This window comes from Amblyomma americanum, chromosome 10 (genome assembly GCF_052857255.1).
Source record: "Amblyomma americanum isolate KBUSLIRL-KWMA chromosome 10, ASM5285725v1, whole genome shotgun sequence".
In the NCBI taxonomy this organism is placed as follows: Eukaryota; Metazoa; Arthropoda; class Arachnida; order Ixodida; family Ixodidae; genus Amblyomma; species Amblyomma americanum.
In genome coordinates this window covers 41,950,241-41,975,201 of record NC_135506.1, presented here as the reverse complement: position 1 = coordinate 41,975,201, position 24,961 = coordinate 41,950,241, and positions in this window count along the sequence as shown.

Sequence of the window (24,961 nt, the reverse complement as noted above, 5' to 3'; positions counted from 1 at the left end):
ACAAAACCTCCGCAAAGAAATAAATAAATACCACAGCGCATCAAAGCTGTCAGGCAGTTGGTAAATAACTGCGGCGCTTCAAGTGACCACCCGAGGGTCGATTCGACGATTCTACATCGAGGGCTATCATCCAGAGCAGTGTATAGATACTTTGTTGCGACATTCAGCCCCACGCTATTCCCGCAGGGACTGTGGAAGTAAGCATTTTTTTTCGTTTGCGGGCGTGCAATGTTGAGTCTGTTCTTCTTGCCTAGATCGTCTTCAGTTATGTTTTCTTCTTTGCTGAATAGTTTTATCGAATACCGCGAAGGCGTTGCAGGAGAGGACGCTATCAAAAGTGCTCCTCGTATTAAAGTGTATACGTTTTGCTTCATTACTGCACTGGGAATCAATCACCGCTATTCCCGCGGGAACTGTGAGATCAGCGGAAAATTTACGTTGCTTCACATATGTTCTTATTTATGTGTACTTTTGCCGTCGCTCTTTTAAATTTTGCGCGCGTTCATGCAAATTCGTGAGCAAATTGTGCTACTAACGAGGCAAGCTATTAGCTGTGCCTGTCCCGGGGTCTGGCTTGTTTCCGCCGATATCCTGCAGCATTAACATGTTGAGCGAAAGATTTGTGACCGTACGTAGGCACCTTTTTGGCTCGTAAGCTTTTTCATCATGTTTATTTGCCACATGACAGTGTGAAACCAGAGGCGGCCTGGGCGAGTAGGTCGAACGAACGAAAAAAATTTTGGGTCATCTCTACGCAGCATGGCGGTATTAGTGAGCATTGCGGTCATGAATGGCCGCGTATTTTGCTTACTCAAGGCAAGGTAAAAAGATTGAATCTGGCATTGGTGCTGAAACATCTACAGGTACTGAGACCTGACTGAGAGCGTTGAAAAAGCCCAGTTGCTCGAAAGTCATCTTAAGCCGCCCATTATATCATACCTGAGCAGCAGGGTTCGTATTCGGTTCAAAAATGCCACTGTTCTTTTTTTTTTTTCATCGACACGGCTTGTAGACTACTGCCTTCTTTTTCCTCTTCTTCTTCTTCTTCTTCTTAAAACGTGGCACATACCCACATGTGGGGATTCGCCAAAGTTTAGTCGCATAAAAAAGGAAAATTACATTGGAGATCATGACAAAATTTTCTACCTTGCTCGCTTCTTCGTTTATTTGCAAACTACAGCTTTCACTACAGACAGCGAGAGCGTGAGAGGGTAGCAGCACTGGTCCGAGAACTACTCAGTGACGTTACCGACGTCTCGCATGACGTCAGCAGTAGACCGCAATATTGCGACGTGTATATCAAAGAAAAAATTCTTCCAAACCTGCGGGGAATTGAACCAAGGACCTTCAGACCGCAAACCCGGGTTGTTGCCTTCGCGATCACGCAATGCTTTCGCATTCAAAAACGTAAGTAGTGTAAAGCTGCCACTGTAATTTTATTAAAGTGAAAAAAGTTATTTTGACATCCTCTGCAGGAGAGCCTCCAATTCAAGCAGCCCTCCGAAGGCAGCCTCGGACCGTGTCGGAAAACCACGGGGCTCTGGCTCTCGAGGTTCATGGCTTCAGGACCTCTTCCCAAGTTGCTGGAATAGTGAAGGAATTAACGGGAGACTACCCTGGGTCCGGGCATGGCTATGTGAAGCAATTCAAAATGCGCTTCCAGATGGCGCATTGGCCACTTTCTGTTCTAGTTAGTGCCTTAGACTTTGTCACGCTTGCGACGTTAGATCTCAATCACAGCCACAATACTAAGAAGTGCTCCCGATGGGCTCTGCGGTACGAATTTGCGACTCTGATCACGAGGGTGTGTCGTCTAGGCCACGGCTGAAGCCAAGCTTGCCAATTCTGCATTGTGGGCACTTGACGCTATAAGACAAAGCAGCGTACCCTAAGGTGCGAGGTTGGGTCACCAGTTAGCGACATAAGGCTTTAATTACGGCGGCGCACGACATACACGTAGAGTGTTGCGCATTAATATTCAACTGAACAGCCCAGGAAAGCCGGTTTTCCTAATGAGTTAGCCGCTCCTCCCTTTTGTAATCATAACACGTGAAAGGACTTTCGAAACCTTACAACTTTTCGAGATAACAGAATTTCGAAGAGATGGGTATCAAGGGAAGCGGTAGGAAGGGGTGTTTATAATATCTAAGCTAGCTTAATTACTGGCGTCGATAAATAAGAGTTTGGCTGGGCTCTTTGCAGCGCTGGCGGAAAACCGCGTTGCAGGAAGGAGGGGCCAGGAGTGGTTACAGAATGCTGGCCAAGCCTAAGAGCTCGAATGAACTTGTTGGGTGCGCGATCAATCACGTGGCTGTTTTTTTTGCTAATATCTGTGATAATGCATCAGCTATTCTCCTCCACGACGGCTGCGGTGGATTCATTATTTCGCTAATTCGTAGTCCCATGTTCTTTGTCTTCACTGTAGTTAATTATGGTTTCTGCTCAGATTCCCAGAGAAAGGCTATTGAAGTCAAGAAGGCTTTATATCGTGAAAGGCCTAATTTCATTTCGTAAAGAGATGCGTGAAGCTGAAATACATAAAAGAACACAGCGAGTATGAGGCGGCGTGTATACGCGATAACAGCTCTTTTTTTTCATGATTTCAGGATCACGCAAAGGGTGACTTCTATACATAGTCCACTCGCATGCTATTTTTTATATGACATCGCCTGAAGACAAACTATTCTGTGCGTGCAAATGCTTTTATCTAAAAATTTTAAAGCAGAAAAACATGAACACTGAAAGGCCGAATCCGAGCTTACGCGAACAGCCGCTTTTGTCACAATCGGTTCTAACTCAGAATTAAATTTTGAGGGCAATACCTGGCAATGTTTAGAGCAAATATAGAAATGTCAGAAACACTGCAAAGTTTTCATTTTGGTTTCTAAAGTGTACTGCTTTTTAACGATTTCTCAATCCTGCCATACAGGCCACATTCACTAACTTTGAAGCTCGTCTCTTATATAAAAAAAGTAAACCATAGCCACAGATATTTCACTGTATACCTGTTCAAGAGGTTTTCTAGTAAAATATAATATATTTGCTGACGCTTCTTCTACAATAAAGAAGTATTATAGCGCAAACTTGACGAAACATCAAAAAAACAAAAATCTTGAACGATCATCAAGAGCAAGAACACATTTTCAGATACTTAGTTTGTTCTCTGTAGCTGTTACATATCACGTTGGGATTCATGACACTAGAACAAAAATATATTGCACAATATTGGCGGTGCATTCAATAGAGCATAAACGAGAGGGGATCCTTCTCTTACGCCACAGAAGAGAGAACCTCTCTTCTGTGGCGTGTTATGTGGACAGTTCATTTATGCATCTTCAAGCCAATATCTTTTTTCTGAAGTCACATCGTCACCTTCCCTACCGAGGCTTTATTTACAGATCCGGTTGATGCGAGATGCCCTGAGCATCGTAGGCCATTAGAATCACTGTAACTCAATACAGATTTTCTTCCAAGTAGAGAGTAGAAATTAAACTTTGCTATCGAAGTGTTGGGTTCCGCAAGGCGTTATTTAAACCCACTGCCGCATTCGATCAATTTTTTCGAGCGTAGTCGTAATACGATAGCACTTCAGCTCTCATCGATTATGCAATTATGGTCCTCCTGGCCAAGCTCATTTTCGTGACTTAGTCGAGAGATGCTCTGGAACGAAAAGGGAAATGCACCGCAAGAAAATGGTCTGAAATATATTAACGGAAGTTAGTTTGACGGTTGGTGTAGATACGCGTGCTTTGGATTCGCTGCTATTTTATTCCTCCCCCACCCTTCCCGCTTCTTAGTGATAGTTCATCGGGTGGTTTTAGGATACAAATCTTCCAAGATTTAGAAAAACGCTGGCATGAGAGAATAGCATAAGATTCTTTGTACGATAGCATAAATATTCTGTTAATGCATAGCAAAAATGAAGCTGTAGAACATTGCGCTTATAAGATACAAATGGCTTTTTAAAGAAGTGTTATCTCAAAGTAAGGTTACAAAATATCAAGCAGAGATAAAAACGAAATCGTAAAGCATTCACTGTAGCAACTTCAGCATTCAGTAACGGAAAATAGTTGAAGGGCACATCAAATTGTGAACCACACAATTATTGAGGCATTACTGGCAACAGCCAAGAAAAAGTCGTTCGAGTTCCCGCCCAATCCCCAAGAGGGTTTTTATAGGGTCTGTGTGTTTAACTGCATTTGAAAGGGAAAGCTCTTGTTTACGTCTTTACTTAGGACTGCTGGAGAAGACACAGGATAGGGTCATTTCGAGAAATATGGGCACTGTGTCATCTGTAGATGACACAGTTAAGCAGATGATGATGATGATGATGATGAGATTTGTACTAACCTACAAAAGAAAGCGCTGTTTCTACTATTGTTTCATAGCAGGTTTGTTCGCCGGCTGAATGGGGGAGCTTCCTCCTTTTTTAAATGGCAATTGTGCCTCTTGTGGCTGCAGCACATAAAACCTTTTCGTCAGGCTTTTACATGCATTATGACTTCGTTATCGCTTGGGGTTAACACTGTATTCATACGCTGTAGCCAACGACATAATACCGAATATCCGCCTCAAAGTTGCGAAAAGGTTGGTATTGAAATGTAGGAGGAGGCTCCGGATATTAGAACCCTTGAGTTCAATAGAGTGTTTAAGACGCAACAAAAGCGCATTTTGAAAGTAACACATTTTTTATCATTGTATCGTTTTCTTATCACAAGCAACATCAATGCTCTTCAAATTGATACCTGTACAAGGTATTTATTCGGAATTTTCACGCTTATAAAGCCTATATTGATTGAAATACGTTCTTTATTAATTGCTCTTGAATAGAACATCGCTGGAGGCTTTAGAGCAGGCGAGTGGCCTCATGGTTCCAGCTGCGGCCTTGGCGGTTGCTGATTGGACAGGTGCAGAAAGAGGGCGAGAGAACGAGAGAGAAAGAGAGAGATGAGAGTATTATTTTCCAAGCTTCGTTTAAGTGTATGGGAAAGAAATTAGTCTTGGTACTACTGTATTTTTAGGTTCTACGCACCGTAAACTGATCGGTTATGTTAGCAGCTTGGACAGAGAGAAAAAGCACGCTGCAGAAGAGGGAGTACGGAAAACCAGAAGAGGGAGTATGGAAAAGGGAGTACGGAAAGGAAAGGAAGTACGGAGAAGAGGGAGTACTGAAAAGAGCGAAACGGAAGTACGAGTACGGATTTCTCGTTCATTGTTTAGTTTAGCCACCCACATTGACTCGTAAGGAAGATTATGAAGTTTTTCTTTTTACGACATTATCTGAACTGTCAACCTTCCTGTCCGATCGTACGAAGGCAATGATTCACTTCTGTGGTAATAATCTGCTTAAGATATATTGAATAGATTTTTTTTAGTACTTTGCCTGATTCATTTTGCAACTGCGACGTTTTGTTTGTTATGCTTTTCATTATTGCCAGACAAGTTTATTTTGTCTCAAATAAATAACCGCTGCTAGATAGTGTCTGTGCCGTCTTGTTCTTTTGAGCTTGTTCTTGTTTCGTTTTTTAGTATTTCAGAAAACATAATCTCACAAACGGTGATCTTCTGGCACGCCTTCTCCAACCATGAAGCGACCTCAATTATTAATTTCATTCTTGGGAAGCGTGTTCAATTTTATCTGCAAGCAGTCGTTCTTTCCGCTAACATATTTAAGGAGTAAAACTTCGGCCCGTGTGCTGCTTTTCAACGGCATGGAAATAAATCTCTCCAAACCAATTTTTCACTTCCGTCAGTGTGAAGTTTTCCAGTCATTCATCATTTCTGCAACGGTTCAGGGCAATTACCATGACCAACGGAGCTTGAACGCAACGAGTCTGGCTGGCGAGAACTTCCGTATTACTCGCCGTGAGCAGACCTAAACTTTTTGAAATTTCCCGGAGTTGAGCAGCTTTTAACATTCCTGCGTTATGTTTCAACTGCTCAAGTAAGCCCAGACTCTTGCTAGGTTGTTTCTGTTGTCCCTGCTTAATTGACTCACTTTGTATTGGACGGCGAACCAGACAGATGACGTTTATGTAGGCTTTCTTTGCCTTGAGCCGATCTCTTAATCCTGACACCTTGATCAGCTTAGTGTCAGGCTCACGAAACAACAATAAAAATGTAACTGGCCCATTAGGAAATATCAGCGCGTCTCAACCCGCTACAGGTTAGCCAAGGCCGTTTTGGTGAAGCCGCTATATGACGGACTTCAGCATGCTCTGATCGCAGTCGCTGAAAGAAGACGGTTGCGGTGCCCGATAAAACTACATCCTTGTAAAGGTTAATTTTTATTCTGTGCATTTTTGCTTCATGATATTCCAAAAGTTTAGAACCCACCCATTTCACGTCTAAGTTCTCTAGTTGCGTTAATCCTTTCACTGAAAATTCTAACTTTTCGAGGTCTGAGGGCGAGGGCTCCTGTTCAGTTAAAGACACTTACACGGTGATGATGCACAACCAGCCACACAGAATGGTTCTGTAGCTGACCATTCGGGAGCTGAACAATTGACAAAGTTGTTGTTTTAAGATGCGCCTGCTTACCAAAGGCAGCAAGTAGGGATATACTAGTTTTGCTTGCCAGTACTTTCCCCGTTAATTTTTTTCTTTATGGTGAGCAGAATCACAAGACTCAAGTGCCGTCATGTAGCATGTTCCTCCGAATATCGTTAGGACATGACTGCATTAAAACCTAATTGACGCTTGCGAAGCTACAGCTTGCTCTAACATTTATCTGTTTGTTTTTTAGGCAGAAGAGGACTCTAGGGCAAGTTGTTACGGAATTGAAGTGATCTTAGATATGTTCAGCATAATATGTTGCCAGGATGTAATTAGCAATTTAATTGTTTTGAGTTATATTAATCCTGTATTGCGCCGAGAAGAAAATAGTTAATGACGCTGTTTGAGCGCGTTGGTGTCGACAGTTTATTGTTGGGCTGCTTTTCCTCCATAGAACATACAGCTCGCAGCCATAGATAGGAACACTGAATAGAACCCACAAATAAAGTTTTACTTAATAGATCGTTAAAACTGGCCTTCATTCTTGAAGTACTCTTGCTCGCTTATTTCACCCGAAGAACTGGGCCAACAAAGCAGCCAAACAAGCAGCATCCCGATTGTGCCACTCCACCTTTGACTTTAATTCGGCAGGAACAAAAAAAAAAGAAAGAACACAAGCAATTACGCGAAGTGATGCGGCATGTCTGTGTTAGAAGCATAGGTTATGCAAGCCGCTTTTACAATGGTTGTTTCCACATTGCCACGTTCGATTTGGTTTCGCCCTCCATTTGTCCTTCCGCCCCTTCGTGTACTTCTAGAGAATGTAAGCACACGCACACACAGACACACACACAAACGAACGCACGCACGCAAGCAAGCAAACACACACACGCACACGCGCACACACACACATACGAACGCAGACCACGGCGTTGTCAGCGAAAGACGACTGTACAGCTAAAGCATTAAAAAGAGGAGTAAACAATTGTACCCCACTCCTGCTGCACGGCTCTTAATTAATAACTGGGAGCGAGGAAAGTGAAGCAAGGACTTCTGATCAACCACTCCTGTCTCATTAGCGGCGCGTCGACAGTGTGGTCTTACTTCAGCCGGTGGACGCATCTATTACGTGGTCTGCAGCGTGCAGTTGGGACACCAAGTTAAGAACAACGAAGTAGGAGCGGGTGAAAATAAAAAAAAAAATCTTGCGACAAGCCGCTTGCGACGAAAGGAATGGTTAGCACAGAAAACACGAAATGGTGTGGCATGTAAAAATAAATCAAGGATGTAAAGACAAAGGAAATAACAGCGGCTCGTGTGGCAAAGCTTGCTGGAGGACTCCAGACAAAAGCAAAATGTGGTGACACATCCGTATGCCAAGTTTGGGGACTTTATCGACGCAAAGCAAACACTATGCTTGTCACAGCAACCTAGGCTAGATGTGTCAGCCATTTGTTTCCTATGTAGTGATGGTATGTCCTTATTCCTCTGTCTGTGTCCTTGAATGAAAGGCATCTGGCTTTTCGTGCTCCTCTCTGGTTGTTGATTGGGTTAAATCGTCACACATGACCATCAATTCAGCGCAGCTTGTGCTTATGCTATAATTTGGGGATGATTGTGTTTTCCTTATTGTAGTAGTACATCTTTCCATGCTGTTGTCACAGCCTGTCATAACAAGAGTCTTTCTTGTAACGAAAAGAAAATTTAGACATAAATCTTTCCGTGACGTGCTCACAGCGCAACCTTTAAAAAGATAACTTCCCGCACCAGTAGCTGTTTCAATGTAAAGAAAGTCATTAGGTTACCTAATAAAAATTTTTAATCACTGGAACCGTAACTGCTGTTTTAAGCAAAGAAAAATGACTTAATGTCACAACCAAAGCTATTTTAAGCAGAAAGCTTCCCAGAAATCATTGCAGGAACTGAAATTCTTCGCCTACTGACCTTCAAAAGTCTTTCTATTTCCTCAACTTTACACTTAATTTGCACTACTTTATTAAATTTCGTATTGCACAATTAGCATTCTACTAATCTATTCGTACGGTAGTCTTGATTGTCCCCGAAGCTAGAACAGTAAAAAGTGTTCCCTGCCTTTAAGCGAACTGCTGAGTTTCCCCTTAGCCTGCTGTGCGTGGTAGACATTCTACAAACCTGCAAAGGACGACGAAATGCAGGCCTTTATTGGCTTCTTTGTTTTTGTGTGGCTTTTTTATCGCTTTTCAATCGACACTTTTAAGCTTATTCTTAATTTCCTTGTCCTTTGTCCTACTACTGCTGTAGAGTTTTCTCCAAACATGTTTTCAACCATTCAGCTGGTGTTCCTACCCTCCCAGCACTCGTTTGCACTGCGTTTGCACGAAAGTACACGATCACCGTCCGGTGCTTTTGTACGCGTTTGCATTGTTTTAAAACTCCAGGGTCCTTTTCTTTGTATTGTTGCGGAGGTCAATTTCAAAATCTTTCAAACTTAGTGTCATCGCTGTTCTAACGTTGAACGTGCTTTGGCAAAGATGGTTCCCCGGGATCTTTGAATGATTTTCGCCTAATGTTTTCCATCTTTCTGTTTGACACGAAATCTATTCGTTCATTCTTTTTTGGGAGAGCGGGGAGGGAGACATATTGCGAATAAAAACTCCTAAACGCAGCTGCCAGGCGAGACCTGTTAAGGGGTTCGTAACAATAAGGAAGAATTCATTGCTTTGTTTTTAGAACACTTCAAAATGTCGTGCTAGTTTACGTTAGTAAAACACATTTGGGTCCTTTTATTCTCTATTATTTTCTCGTCAAGAGCCAAACAACTGCACATCTTAATTTTTTTAAAAAGATCACTTTTTCCACTGGATACCGGTCTTCAGCTTCACTCATTCTTTACATGAACGTTAAGTTTTGTTAATCTCCAGCATCAATAATGAGTGATAAAAGCGTTCTTATTGTGCTGTGCTGCAATAAATGTAAGCTAAAAAACTGGAACAAATTAATCTATAGAATCGCCGCCCTCTCCGGCGCTGTGGCTCAGTGGTCAAGGCGGCCGGCTGAGGAGCACGAGGTTGCAGTACTGTATAACACCCGCGTCGGGCAGGTTCCAAAAGAGGCAAAATGCAAAAACGCCCCAATGCTGTGCTATATTAAGCACGCTAAAAGCCCCTGGGGGGCACAAATGAATGCGGAACCTTCAACAAAGGCGCTCCGTTTTTTTTCGCTTTTAATTCGTGTCCTGAGGACACGATTTGTACTAAGACAAACAGAACGACTTCCCTTTTCGATATGAGTCTTCCGTCTTCATAACTCAACGCCTAATTTGACACCTTCTGCCGATTCGAACGCCTTAGTATTCGTTATAGTCTCACTTCGTTGCACGTTGCACGAATGAAAATTGTTGCACTATCGGAAATCGTTCAATTCACTCTTTTATTAGCCTTTATTAAATCCTAGCTGTCTTAAAGTGAATCTGACATCAGTTTTTTTTGTAATCACCATGATAATCGTGCGAAGTCGGAATAAAGTGGGCGCGGAGTAAAAGAAAGGAATGCAAAAAGTAAAGAAGGCGGAAAAAAGGAGGCCAGATTTGCGCCTGACATTCGGCTCCTGAAACGGTATGATATCAATTGCGGTATGTTTTCAACTGTGTGTTTCTGGTAGCAAATGGGATGAGGCTATGCATCAACATCCCCCCTCCCCCAGCAGCTTAGAAGCAGGACACAGCAGAGGGACAGTGTCCGTGGCCAAGGCAACACCCACACGCAGAGAAGCCACGTGCTCATTTCATTTTTATCCTGCTTGAACACTGAATGTATTCTCACATCGACTCATTTTTTTCTTGATGAGAAATTATGGCTCATCCTGTTCAACAACAGAAACCTTTCTAAAGAGTACTGGGCAATGCTCCAGTTGCCAATATTTGCGAAGCCATACGGTTGGGCGCTTTTACTACAAAGAATGATTATACTCTTTTTGTGCACCCGAATTAAGCGGAAGATATGGGAGCTTCAGTTGTGTAAATATTAAGACCCTTTTTTTACGTTACAAGATTCCCGAAGAACTTCCGTGGACGTAGTATTAAAAGTAACTGTTTCCAGCTCTCTCGCGACACGACTAGCTGTTTAGTTTTACTGACGAGCCTCTCCTTTCATTTGTGATTTCAAACAAAAACAAAACCGGCATTTATAGGCAGTTGGGACTATATAACAATAAAATTGAGTGCCTCAGCCTACAAAGAACTCAGGCCACCTGCGCCATACTTATAGCTAGTCATCCTCAGAACACATTTGTGGCTGCTGAATTTACCAGGTTATTAAGAGCGTTGGTTGTTCTTTTATTTCTGCAGTTGTCAACAGTACAAAACATTATTATGTGATTCTTTTTATTTGTTCAATTAACACGCACTAGAAATCGTCGAGCTCGACATGCAAGTGGGTTTACTTTTTTTCTAAAGAGTCAAATTCAGAGCTAGCAAGGAATCTTTATTGGTGAAAGAAGCCGGGACATTGCGTCACGGTATGCGTCGTTGGAGTGATTTGAAAATTTAATCCGGATTTTTTTCGCACACATGGCATGCCTCAGCACGTGCCAATACACAGAGACCCCACCACGCGGAAAGTCTGCCGCCATTACGCATACCATTTAGCTCTTTCGCCTCTTCAATAACAGTCCCCTTTAGGAGATTCCCGCAGTGAATGGGAGGCCGCTGAAAACCTGAAGATTCACTACCAATGCCGAGGGTCAATCTTCGCCCCGAAATAGTGGGCGGTACTAAAGCATTTGAATTGCCAACTTTGGTGAGCAGGCACTAAATAGACGCGCAGCTTACGCAAGCTTAAAACAGCGCACCGTGGTCTCGATGCCAGCCAGATAGATAAAAAATAACAGCCGACGATCATAAAGTTGTCCAAACCAAGAAGTCCCATATTGAACTAGTACAGACCTGCAGTTTAGACAGAACAGGCTGGTATGGAATTTGTGGCTAGGAACCCACTCTGGCGAGTCGCTAAGCACAGAACGTTCGCTTCAAATCTCGCCGAGTTGTCATCAGCGCTCGATTAGCTAACCGAACATGAAAGGAAACAAAAAAAGAGGTTGTCTTCGAGAGGAATATAGCAGGAGGGTTTATTTGTTTTCCCTGGCACAAACACAGCGTTCACGTGAACTTCAGAGCGAAGCATAAGCTACAGGTTGCCAGATGTAAATATTTTATTAAAATGAAAGATACACTTGGCTACCGACATATTGTGCAAGGAGTAAAAACGAGTAGTAGTCGGGTAGACATAAAGTTTTTATTTAAAATTAAAGCATTATCAACAAAATAAATTCCATTCACCATATTGAGCGTTTTTTTTTGATGAGCAGAGGAAGCTAATGCGGGCTTCAAGCCGTCAGTAATAAAAAGGTAGTAATTAACTTAACATAAATTTTTGCTCTCGTTCCTGCGTTGGCGTCCGTTTTCTTGCAGCCGCGAGCTCAGTTATGAGAGACAATCTGTTAGCGCTTCACTCAGGCTTCTCGGTGGTGCACACAGACACCCGCCGTTTGTGGAGCAACAACCGCTACTACGGAGCGATAGGGTTGGTCAAGCGCATGATGCTAAAGCTACATCGTCCTAGACGAGCCAGAACAAAATCAAGATTCTCTTCTCGTCTTTCACGTACCCCTAGAGGGCTGGCTCAACTCAGAGTAGATTTGCCCCACAGCGCAGACAGCTATTTACCATTCGGGCATTCTTTGTATCTACAATGCCGCTTGTACGAAGACTGCGAGCGTAAATGTTTGCGTTGCCTCTTTTTGAATTAGGAAATGTCACTTGCGTAATCTCTTGATGCTGTTGTAACTCCTTAGTTTCTTGATGTCCTAGAGGCGAAAAAAAGAGGGCAATGGAAAGAAATAGGAGACACTTCCCCAAGTAGCGCTAACAAACTCATCAGCATCGCCACTAACTTTCTACACCAGGTGCTTTCTATGACAGCCTTGGATATTTTGTAACAAAGATTGCGCAACAAATCTCTTGAGAGAGAAAGAAGGGTCTTCACACAGACCAAGAAAAGATATTTTGACATGCTAAAGGCTAAACCTACGGGCAGAATTTCGGGATGTTGACAGGCACTAAGCGATGCAACCATGAAATTGTCCAAGGAGCAGGCGCCGAAATCCTCCGCTTTTACTGGGTCAGCTGCGCGAACCGTGTTTTCAAGAAAATCCCACTGCTAAGCTCCACAAATGCCTTGAAGCCGAACATCGCTAGTATGCATGCATGAATACACAATCGTCGCAGGCCTATGCAATATGCTGCTGTAGTTTTAAATAGTTTTTGATGAGTTTATCCTGGCCGAGCTAGTAGCACTTGATAAGTTATACCCCTGAACCCTGCCGATATATAGGTGGCTACTCAGCGAGCTTAACGGACAAGACTTACTGAAATATTGTCCAAACGATTATTCTCATTTCTTTCCTTTCCTCTCTCGTCAAATCATCGTCCCTGGCTATAGCGTATGCGGTGATACTGAAACGAATGCATTAGATGAAATGCTAATTTTTTGTTCTTTGGGGCTTACGTTCCAAAGCGACTCAGGCTATGATAGACGCCGGAGTGGCGAGTTTCGGATAATTTCAACCACCTCGTGTTCTTTAACGTGCACTCACATCACACAGTACACGCGCCTCTAGCATTTCGCCTCCACCGAAATGCGGCTCACTTATTGCTGGACTAGTATCGTCAAGTAATGACTGTATACATTATTATCATGATAAATTAGTCAGAGATTTAAAAGTGACAGAGTTATTCGAAATAGAGTCGCCAGTGCATAGAGAATTTGTAAAGGAACACAATGCTGCAGACCTCATGAAAATTCGTGAAGCTATAGTCGTGCTTTGCTTTTTGCAAGCAGAGAAATCGAGTGAGAAACAATGGCCGATTTGCCCAGTTAGTCTAAATGCGAGTTGCGTGCGCTAGCAATTCGGTTTTCTCTTCGGTTCCAGTGTTCAGGGCCAGTGTTTACGGAAGGGATGGCAGTTGTTTGGATAGCGATAATGGGTTGTCTGTGTATGTGGAATTCTTCATTCTGTCCAGTCATTGATGCCTGGGAGTCCATTCATAGATCCCTGGCGCGGTGGTGCAGCGGTCAAGCAATGCGCCGCTGCTCTTCATTGCAGGTGCTAGCATCGATGGTCTTGGGTTGCTTGGGTTCGGTTGGGACCCAGGTTGCTCTTCTCGAGCAGCATATGATGTTTAAACGAGCTGCTGCCTGACACAATGGGCAAGATGGTAGGATGTTGGGCGGTTGGCAGGATGGTGGGCAGGTTGCCCATCATTCGGTGGGGAGGTGAGCAGGCTGCCACGAAACCGGCTTCAGACATACACACAACGACTAAATGCGAGGAATGACCACAATAAGTGCTAGCACACTAAAAACAGATTTGAGAACAATGGCACTGAAGTTAGACAAGCAGCTTATATCTATGAAATGCCCCACGACTGTAATTTTCAGATTATTTTTCTATCGGGGCCTGGAACACGCGTGATTCCGATGTAGAAGAGAATAGAGATACAAAAATCTTTTCTGAGACTCTCATCAGACCGCGAGCGCCAGCGTAAGAGCCACATATCGCGCTTGATATGACGAAACATTGGCGGGACGTTCATCCAGTTTTAATGCAAAAACTTTAGTAGTCCTGTTACCACAAAAAACCTTTGGCGCATTTTCTTACTCAGAGATGGTACAGAAAATCTCAGCGATGGCAAGAGCGAAATAATAGGGTGACGTCATCAAGAGGCCGTATGACGTACACAGCAAGCAGAGCACGGTCACCTGAGACAATCCTGTGCATGCATATCGTTCGTTTTCAGATATACGCCACTGACCGACCTGCATGCGGCGCCAGTTTTCTCGACATTAGTATTAAATTTGTTACGCAACCGTTTGAGGTACAGTGTACCGGGTGGTGTCATACGATTTCTTGTTGCATATATAGCTTACATGTGCCAGTAAAGTTGGAGACTAGCTTGCGACAGGAATTCGAAGCGACTATATATGCACCTTCAATTGTGTGCCACCCCAGATTTTCATGTCAAAATTGTGATGCAACCGTTCGTCGTACAGCGTACCCTGTGGCGCCTTACGCGTGCGCGCCTGTGTGTGTGTGTGGTGTCATATTTGGAAAAAAGACACCGCTTGAAATAAACACAGTTCAAGAAGCGTAACCAAACGTCTGTGCCTTGCGTATAAAGTATAAGTATGAGCGTCAGTATTAAGTGTCAGCAGTATTCCTTGCAACGTACAGCCAGAACAAATATTTTTACGGTCACTTGTGCGCTGTTTTCTGGGAAACATTTTAGGGGTGCATTTAAGAACACTTTACAGATACACAATCTCGCATTGTCTATAATTCAATTTTTTCAAAATTTTAGCGATTTGAAGTCTGCGTCTCCTTCTAGAAACAAACAAGAAGCAACAAAAGAATAAAGGATCATGAACCTCAAATAAAAATGACTTACAACATGCACAGCGCGTCAAGGGGAAGGGTAAACACTTATTCTAACTTTCCGAGTCGCTTGATGTTTAAGGGAGCGTATTGCAGGAAGTTCTCCTGCTGCTTCCATAACACCACTAAGCCCCCAATACTCACAATGACATGTTTTATTCAGTGCTCGACGAAGCAAGCAACGGAATAAGATAGCGGCGCATGCTTTTTCCTAAAGGATGGGCATGTACCACCAGCTGTGTCAGCAACAGCACGACAGGCCATTAATAACAGCGTTCCCTTTACGAGCAAATTGACGACTGCAAGAACTGAATAAGGCTGAGGAGACCATTGCACGAACTGCGTCAATGTGGCCGAGTAGTGTACGTTGTCTAGGCGACGCTCAGGCGTCGTACATGATACGGTAGCGAAATACTTATGCCTCATAGCGAAGAGCCAAGCCGAACCTAAATTGTAATAATATTTGAACATGATACTGTCGCCAGCCGGGACGTGCTGCTTATAGTGAGAGAAGGCATAACAGCGAAGAATGATTCAGGTATGTGCCTGTTTCCACTGAATGTATTTCCATCTGAATGATATTTAGGTGCAAGTATAGTAAGGACAAATATAGTAAGGTCTTTTCTAATTCTTTAAAAGCCCTGCAGCTAAGTGTCCCATATACCTATAGGAAACCTTTGAGGCTCTCTTCAGCTGTGAAATTGGTAGAAAACATCCCAGAACACTCAAATGCGCGTTGAGGGCGAGACTTCCTACCTACGAAGCTTGTGCCTTGAGGAGAACTTACGAAGCTTTGAGACCATAGCCTTTATTACCCCCTGGTACCGAAAGGACGAACATTCCACTGCGAAATTTTCCTCTCATTTTCTTGTCGTGCGGGCGTTGCTGGCCACAGGTCTTTCATCACGAAAAGAAAAATGGCAGCAGGAACCATAAGTGGCTCCACCCTATTGACGTCGCTCCATAATTCCACTTCCACTCTTAATCCCATTTTTTTCAGCTGCTTTCGTGGGATGGAATGCAGTAGAAGCAAGACTGACGTTGGCAGACGCGCGCTGTATGGCTAGTTGTCTAATAGCCTGGAGAATCGGGGAAATAGGCGACAAGAAATACGGCAACTAGAAGCAAAAGCCGGTACCAACTCTGTGCCTATGCCTTTCGACTTAAAGCAAGAATCATTTCAGGAATAAGGTGCTTATTTTGATTTGAAGATATTAATTCTAACTTATACTACCTTAAGCAGTGAAAGCTGACCCTATAGTTATTAAGAGTAATAGGTATTGTTCTGAAACTACTTTAAAAAATAAATCAACTAATTATTAGTGCAATTTTACTCTCATAGTGACAGGTTTTGCGAATTCATGACATAACCATAGCACACCGTGCTCTTATTAATACTTGAAGTTGGATAAAAAGTTTGATGCGAACTTTTTCTCACAAGACAGAACTTCCCGGCAAGAATGTTTCACACCTTTGAACGCAAGCTGTGTGAAGAAAGAGCTGGCGCGAATATGCAACTCTTAATTATCTTTCAGTAAATCGACGTCCATCAGTTTGGTTGATTCCATGAAGAATACAGAAAGACTTTTGAAGCATAAACGCAGTTTATGGTCCCTAGAGTTTGGAGTTGGCTCGAGACCAAAGATTTGGCCTTTCACACAACACGACCTGCTGTACAAAATGGACCAAAAACTAAATGTGCCTAATTGGGGGCATACTGACTTATCAAAGCTTAGCGATACTAGAAAAGGCTTCAATCTAACCTTTTCAATTTTGGCGCATTCATACCACAATCAGAGGTCATCATCATTATCATCATCAGCCTGACTACACCCACTGCATGCCAAAGGCGTCTCCCATGGGTCTCCAATTAAGCCTGTCTTTTGCCAGTGGCGCCCACCCTATGCCTGCAAACTTCTTAGTCTCATCCGCGCACTTTAAAAAACGGCAAGCGTAGCAGGTGGCGACAAAGCCCACTACTAAGCTTGTTTTCTCTTGGAATGCACTCTGAATCCACTTTAATCAAAAGTTCTGATTTCTTTCCTGCGATCTCTTTATAACTGGAAGTGTATTGGACCCTGTGATATGTAAATAAAGAAAGGAATGCGGTTTAAAAGCCCATCAGTAGCAGGATCTGGGAATTGATAGCATTTGCTGCATTTCTTGGTCCTTCATTAGAGAATGTTTATTCGTTAGAGAGCTCCCTATGTGATACTTATTGACAAATGCACTTCATCTCGAGATTCAACTCGCGAATGAAGGCCACAATTTTATTGACTGGTTAAAGTTATAAGTTTCACACTTCCGCAATACCTGACTTACCATCTTTTTTTACTTCTCTCGAACCACGTATGCCTCTACAGAGCAGCACCCGATCAGTGCTGCCGTTACAGATAGGCAATGGTTGTTATGTCAGGCTGTCAGTGGGGTCGACATCATTAGTGTACTCGAAGAAACGATCAGGAAGGAAAGCGTCTCGTTATTCTTAGACACTTAATCAGACACTCACACACGGTTCCAGCAGCATAGAATTAATTTTACGTGATGTTGTGTTAGGTATGCGTTCATTGTTTCGAGCATATTCCGGCAGATACAAATGAGCGGGCCTCTTTTATAAAACCTTCCTTTTGATTTTACAATAAGGGCTTCAACTTTTTTATATGCTTATTTGAAGAAAACCCCGCTCCTCGCCCTTCGCATTGAAGGAAAAATTGAGTTTGCCAAGCAGCTGCATCGAGCTCGGTGAAAAATTAATTTAAGTTTTGAGCAAAGAAAAGGCTTACACCACGTTCAACAATACACTGGTGGAAACTTGAAACCAATTTCGTTAGAAATGCACCCGACCGGCTCGCCTTGTGAACGTGAGAGGGTTCGTTGTGAAAAGCTCCCTCACGAAAGAAATAAGCCTGATCTCGAAGCGTAGTAGTGAAAGGGGTATGCTTTCAGTAAATATGGGTACGCAGCCTTCACTACGCGAGCAACAAAGAGTTGTCATAGTGACAATAGAACTTAGAAGGACTTGGCTGTAGGCCTGCTGGTAGGGCATCATGAGGAGCAAAAAAGCAAATCAGGACGGGACTGGCGTTTTGCGGTTTTGCACCTCATGATGAGAATCATCATCATAATCATCATCATCATAATCATCATCATCATCATCAGCCTGACTACACCCAATGCAGGGCAAATGCCTCTCCCATGTCTCTCCAATTAACGATCTCCTTTGCCTGGTGCTCCCACCCTATGCCTGCAAACTTCACCCACCTAACTTTCTTCCTCCCCCTTGCTACACTTGCCTTCTCTCAGAGTCCACTCCGTTACCCTTAAGGACCAGTGGTTATCTTGTCTTCGCAGTACATGCCCTGCCCAAGCCCATTTCTTCCTCTTGATTTCGACTAGGAGGTCATTAACACGCGTTTCTTCCCTCACCCACTCTTCCCGCTTCCGGTCTCTTCACCAGTGGTTATCTTGTCTTCGCAGTACATGCCCTGCCCAAGCCCATTTCTTCCTCTTGATTTCGACTAGGAGGTCATTAACACGCGTTTCTTCCCTCACCCACTCTTCCCGCTTCCGGTCTCTTCACGTTACACCCATCATTTTTCTTTCGCCTCGGTGAGAAGAGAACTGGGCAAAGATTCGTTTTTCTGCATAGAAAAGGGCACAGAAGCTGAGTTTAATAGTCGCGACTCACTAAACCCGGTGGCCTGGAGGGCCGGCTTCGTACCTTCAAAACCACAGTGAAGTGCCATCAGCATCAAACGAAACGAAAGCTCAAGAACTCTAACACGAGTATAAAAACGAAGAACTTTCCTGAGAAGGAAATACAGGGGACAAGCTTCTGAAATGCGGTCATTAGTCCTCGGAAGAAAAAATCTCCTGAGTCAGCATTTTACTGTTTTGCCTGAGATTAAGTTTTAATGCTCGCATCTCATTTGGCGTTAGCAGCGCGAGTACTTCCACACCTGAGGAATTCTTTACAAAAACGTTTTTCAATGTGAGATATTCTGGGAGCACAATTTTTTGCTATATTGTAAGATTTCGCTAAAACAATCTATAAATCCGTAGGATGCCCCCTAAATAGGCTTGCATTCTTTTCGTATTAACAGTTTTTCTATCCCGAAATACGTTTCTCGTCAATTTTTACAGCAGTCTACAGCAGTTACAGCAGTCTTAACTAATCAATGCGAGCAATGCAAAAGCTTTAAAGAAAGATATTGCTAGGCATCGGAAGAATAGACCATTATCTTCAACATTTCGATAAGAGTACCTTACAAACTTCTACTATTCAAAATTTAAGTCCAAAATGATGGAAATGCGTGTGATGTGATCTCTGAGAAAGCATGCGGAGTTAGGAAAAACCTAAAGAGCAGAATAAATACGGCGCCGTGCTGATTTGACCTTCTTGATAGCTAGTAAACACCTCTGAAATTATTGATTTACAATTCCACACAGAGTCATGATCCCGAGAGCCAAGTTGCCGAAAAAATATTTTTGTTAGCCTACACACTGGATAGAATATTTTCGCAGGAACTGGCCTGATATTCCTGTACCCTGGCCAGCATGGACCTAAATAATAGAGCTCTAGGCTTCTACCTGCATTAATCAATCAATCAATTTTATTTCCTTAAGGACCCCTTTTTAGGGGCATCACATAAGGGGTGAGTACAACGTTTTATGTGATAGCAAGTAATAATGCGTTATGATGATGACAAATAGCTGTAGGCTTTACGCGCGCATGGGACAGTTTATCGCTGCAATAAACATAAACATCGCTGCAAGAAATAAACATAAAAAAAGCTTTGGACGTTTCAACTGTCGCCGCGGAAAACATGAAACGTTGGCAACTAGACCAGACACCCAAAAATCCATCCTTTCTTGTGAATGGGTCTCTCATCAAGTACTTCTGCATCACATTTCCATGGGTGTCTTCTTGGGTACCCGCCGCGGTGGCTCACTGATTAGGGCGCTCGGCTACTGAGCCGGCGTACCCGGGTTCGAACCGGACTGCGGTGCATTCGTTTCAATGGAGGCGAAACGCTAAAGCGCCGCCCGTATGCTGTGCGATGTCAGTGCACGTTAAAGATCCCCAGGTGGTCGAAATTATCCCGGAGCCCTCCACAACGGCACCTCTTTTCTTCCTTTCTTCTTTCACTCCCATTTTTATCCCTTTACTTACGGCGCGGTTGCGAGACAATATGCGAACAATTACTGCGCCATTTCCTTTCCCCAAAAACCAATTTTCTTCTTGGGAGCCTGCACTCTCTGTCAATATGTACGCCTGATGCCAGTGACCTACCGGATTTGGGGTGAATTTGGCGTAAATTTTGGGTTACTTCATGCGACGAAGAAGCCGACGTTTATATGATAAAGTATATATGTTATATATGATAAAGTATCCCATAAATTTGATCTTTCAGAGCAATTTGTTCTCATTAGGCTTTTGTATAAATCTTCAATTGGCCGTTGACAAAACTTTCACCTTTCAGCGCAGATAAAGTATGCCATTAGTACTTTTACCGCAGTGCACTAGCGATCACTTTAACTGTTTAAAAGAGAGCATTGTTTACATTTCTGAATTTTGTAAATTGAAGACGGATTACATTTCGTGGAAAAGAAATTACCCATTAATTGTCTCACATCTCAGTAGACACCCGAGCCATGCCGTAATTGAAGGAAGGTGGAAGTGAAGGAAGAAAGGAAGAATATGGTGGCCTAGTGGAAGCCTTCGGTATAATTTCGACCACCTAGGGAGCTTTAAAGTGCAATGACATCGCAAAGCACATGAGCGCCTTTTGAGTTTCGCCTGCATCGAAACGTGGCAGCCGCGGTCCGGTTCGAACCCGGGAACTCCGACTCAGTAGCCGAGCGCCCTAACCACTGAGCCAGCGCGACGGGTGTTTATGGAAACGGGAAATATCGGGGCGGTAAATAACTGAACTGCCTAAACCATGTTCAAGGTTAGTAGACGGGTGATTGTGGCCAGAATCAGTATAATTTTTGGAGGTACAGCGCAAATAAACTCAGTCGGAAGCATTGTTGGTAGTTGAGCTTCCCATCTGCAGCAAATGCCCGGTAGTGTGGAACATTCGTTGATATTTCGACTATAATAGACTGTTGCCATTTGCACACAACTGCTTGTGGGGCCGGTACGGCTCCTCTTTATTATGGACGAGTACAAATGTGCGCACAAAATTCTAAACAGTCTGTTCTAACAATCTAAGCCTCCATGTGCTCTCCCCATATACACTGAAAGAGATTCTCTGCACAGTAGCCGGCGTCTCTGCCGTGAGCCTATCTGACATATTTTCTCCTTTGTACTAAGATTTTGCCCAGCAGGTGGTATATGAGTTGCGTCAAGCAACGGAGCTTTCGTCTTTCGGGAGAAAGCAAAAGTTATCAACGTAGCACCGACTCGGCCGACAGCCATCAATGTCCTCTCTTCCTGTGACGGTTACAAGTACTAGTCGCACTAACCAGGCTGATTGACGCACCCTGTCCATTATATCCAAAATATTCCTATTAGCCATGTCGTTATTCACGACCACCGTGCATGGTATATAGCCATAGTAATCATTCTCGGGCACCATATCAAGTTTCACCGTCTCCATGCGTGCACACTGCCGAGCTGTGTCAACATCCACCACCTTATCTACGACTGGTGATGCGCTGCCATGGAAACCGTATTTCATACGCAATGGTGCAGACAGCGTACTTTGTTAAAACAGTGCAAAGTGCTTGTGTACTCACTCTAGAATGTTGATTCATCAAAACTCCGAGGAAATGAATCATTACTGTTGTCAATGGTTTTGTTTTTCTACTCACTGTGATGTATCGATGACAGGAAGATGTTTGGTTCTAAATATGCTGCTAGGAACACACTTTTTTATTAGTAAGTACAGAGCTGAGGCCGACGAACTGATCGTCGTGTTCTAAGTCACGAATCGTTATCGTCACATTGATTTCTGTGCTCGTTTTTATAGTTTGTCAGATTATTTCAGGCTGCCAGGCTGCGCAATGCAAATCAGTGCCGGACAGGAGTCTCTCCGCATAAACTGCAATTATTCCTCTCCTTTTACAACCACACCGAGATTATTCCTAAATTTATGCCTATAATCTTCTTATCTGGCCCTATAAGTGTACGTCTACGTCAGCCTTTAAATGCCGTCTACTCTATTGGCCTTGTATACAATTTCGTATGTTCGAAACGGCATCATTCATACAGCATTTTATGTTAGAATTGTTAGGTTATTTTTATAAAGAGCAACATAAGGTCGCGATTCCGCGCAACCTAAGTGCTGGCCCGCGGAATTTTTTGCACGTGAAGGCCCTTCACTTTACATTTAGGCCACTCGGTAGTGTTCTGTAAGCATTTCTAATTATACAGGGCGCATTCGCCGTATGAGCGCCACTAGACGTTATGCTCGAAGGGCGCCGTAATATCGACGGTATAATAGCTTGCTCAAATTGCTTGCTGGTGGGTTACTTTCGCAAAACGGCATTTACAAGCTCAAACACTAAGCCCACGCCGCTGGATAAACATCAGTTCCCTAATCCGTACAAAGGCAACGATGGTCTAGTTGTCTGTAAACGTTGCGCGCTTAAAAAATAACAGGTCGTCACCAGGCGCATACTGTTATTTCTTTTTATGTCTCATTATAGAATGACTTAAAACCAGCAGAATTATCCTCAATACATACATGTGCTCTCTGAAAGAATGAAACAGACGTTGGATATCAGACGTTTACAATTCTACAAGCAGCGCAACTCGTAAACTTGAAGTGAACTGTGGCCGGCGAGGCCTATCTAAGCTTTAGCGACGTGTATGCGCCTCTATTCATGCAAATCAGGACGGCATATGTTTGTTTCATAGCCTGGTATTTATGCAGCACAAGTCCTGAACAATATAAAAATGTTCCTGTTTTACACCAGCTGCTTCAATAAAAGAACCTCACCCTGAACATGACTAATTTTTTTGCCGGTGCTCAAAGTTCCGCGCCCAGCCTCACATTTCGGGACCATAACGATGGCCATTTTAGAAAACGCGATTGCCTCGATCAATCAAGCATCTATGTCGCCGCATATAAGTGGAGCGTTTATTTCCTCTTTAATGGCAGCTAACCTTTCAAGATAAGCTCGAGACTTATACGGAAATATTTCGTTCGTACGTCGCTTGAAATAATTCTTTTCCCTTATTCTGAAGCTAATAACCGGGCTTATTCTCGCATGTAATCTCGTGAGCTGAAAACTAAGTTCCTCCAGTGATGATTTATTACGTTAAAGGAAACAAAGCTTACTACGTGTGGGGAAAGGTTGCATGTTCTGAGCATATAAGGGTCATTCAGCGTTAACTTAGACAAAAACCCGATAAGTTTGAAAATACAGTCAACTCTCTACATTTGGAAGATAAGCGCGAAGCGAAAAAAGCACTGACGCGAAAAACACTCAGTAATGAAATGCAGCTTTCAAGATTTGCCTCTTTTTTTCAGTCTGAATGTCTAATTATGCCTTCGATGTGCCTAATACATCTTTACAGAGTTTAATGTTAATGTACTTTGCTCATATATTCGCATATTGGTTGAGTGTTTGTCAACGCGTGTATGAACCTTATATCAATCAACTACCAAACAAAACTGACAGCAGACCACGCTGGACTGCCTCCGATGTTGAGATATCAATTTGGCATACATTTACTTGTGCTAAGTGCCGAAGGTACAGAAATGAAGGTTTTTTAATAATCAAATGATAAGCATATTTGTTCTAAAAGAGACGAATAAAATGTCCCAAGGTCAAATTCTCTATATAACAATGAAACTCGTGCAAACATCTAAGGAAAATGTTGTTTACAATGAATTAAACAGCAGGCAAAAGTTTTTCTCTGGCTTTCTGTTGTTTTATTCTATTTCTTTTTTCAACGGCTTAATAGTATCTTCCTATGGGTTGAACACCGCGGCCTGTTAAAGGTTTTTTTTCACTTGCTGATATATCTACAGGTATCCCTCGCAATCAGAAGTGACAAGTGTTTCCTTAAATCTTCTTTGAAACCTCTCATTGTTTGTACATGAAGTAATTCAATTGATCACCAAATTGCCCTGATGTAACGAATATGAAGGAAGGTGCATTAAAAATGTTCTTAATTTAGCTCAAATCAACGATCTCTTCACGTTGGCAACAAAACTCGCGGCATGCGAAAAAAAAATTTGTTTGCTCCTACAGCCCATTAAAATTACTAGGAACTATATTTGAAAGAAAAAATGATAAACAAATAACGCAGTTACAGAAGGGGAAGGTACGTGGCAAGCCCACGAGTAGTACGACAAACTAATGTTAAAATGCTTTTCGATTAGGCAGATAGCGAAGAAGAGCTTAGTATAAAGGTCCCGCTTGAATCCCTTTTGGACACAGTACTGTTTTAAAACACGGTTCTGGAAAGACTCTCACACACCATCAGGAGCAGAACTTTAGAGTGTCATGCCGTAGCAAAAAATTTCTAGCTCCAGGAGCACACCGCGGATCCGGCAATTTTGTTAAATTGGTTTTTGGCTAAAGGAAATTGCGCAGTATCTGTCTCATATATCCTTGGACACCTGAACCGCGCCGTGAGGGAAGGAATAAAGGAGGGAGTGAAAGAAGAAAGGAAGAAAGAGGTGCCGTAGTGGAGGGCTACGGAATAATTTCGACCACCTGGGGATATTTAACGTGCACTGACATCGCAGCGTTGCCGAAATCACATTTGAGCAACAAGGTCTGCCAAGCAGCGAGTAGGAATATTCTATGACGCAGAAAGTGTGGTCGACCTAAAACTCACCCGCCACTCCTGGCTCACAACGGACGCCATTAAAGACCGTCACCACGTAGCTAGACACTTACCCAGAAATAAGGTCAGCAGCTGCCTATTAAACCATGTAGAGTAGGCTATGGGACCATCTATGCACCTACGACGCATATTCACATTATCAGGTTTAGTAACAGTTAGTCTCTATACGTTGTCGGCGTTTGCTCA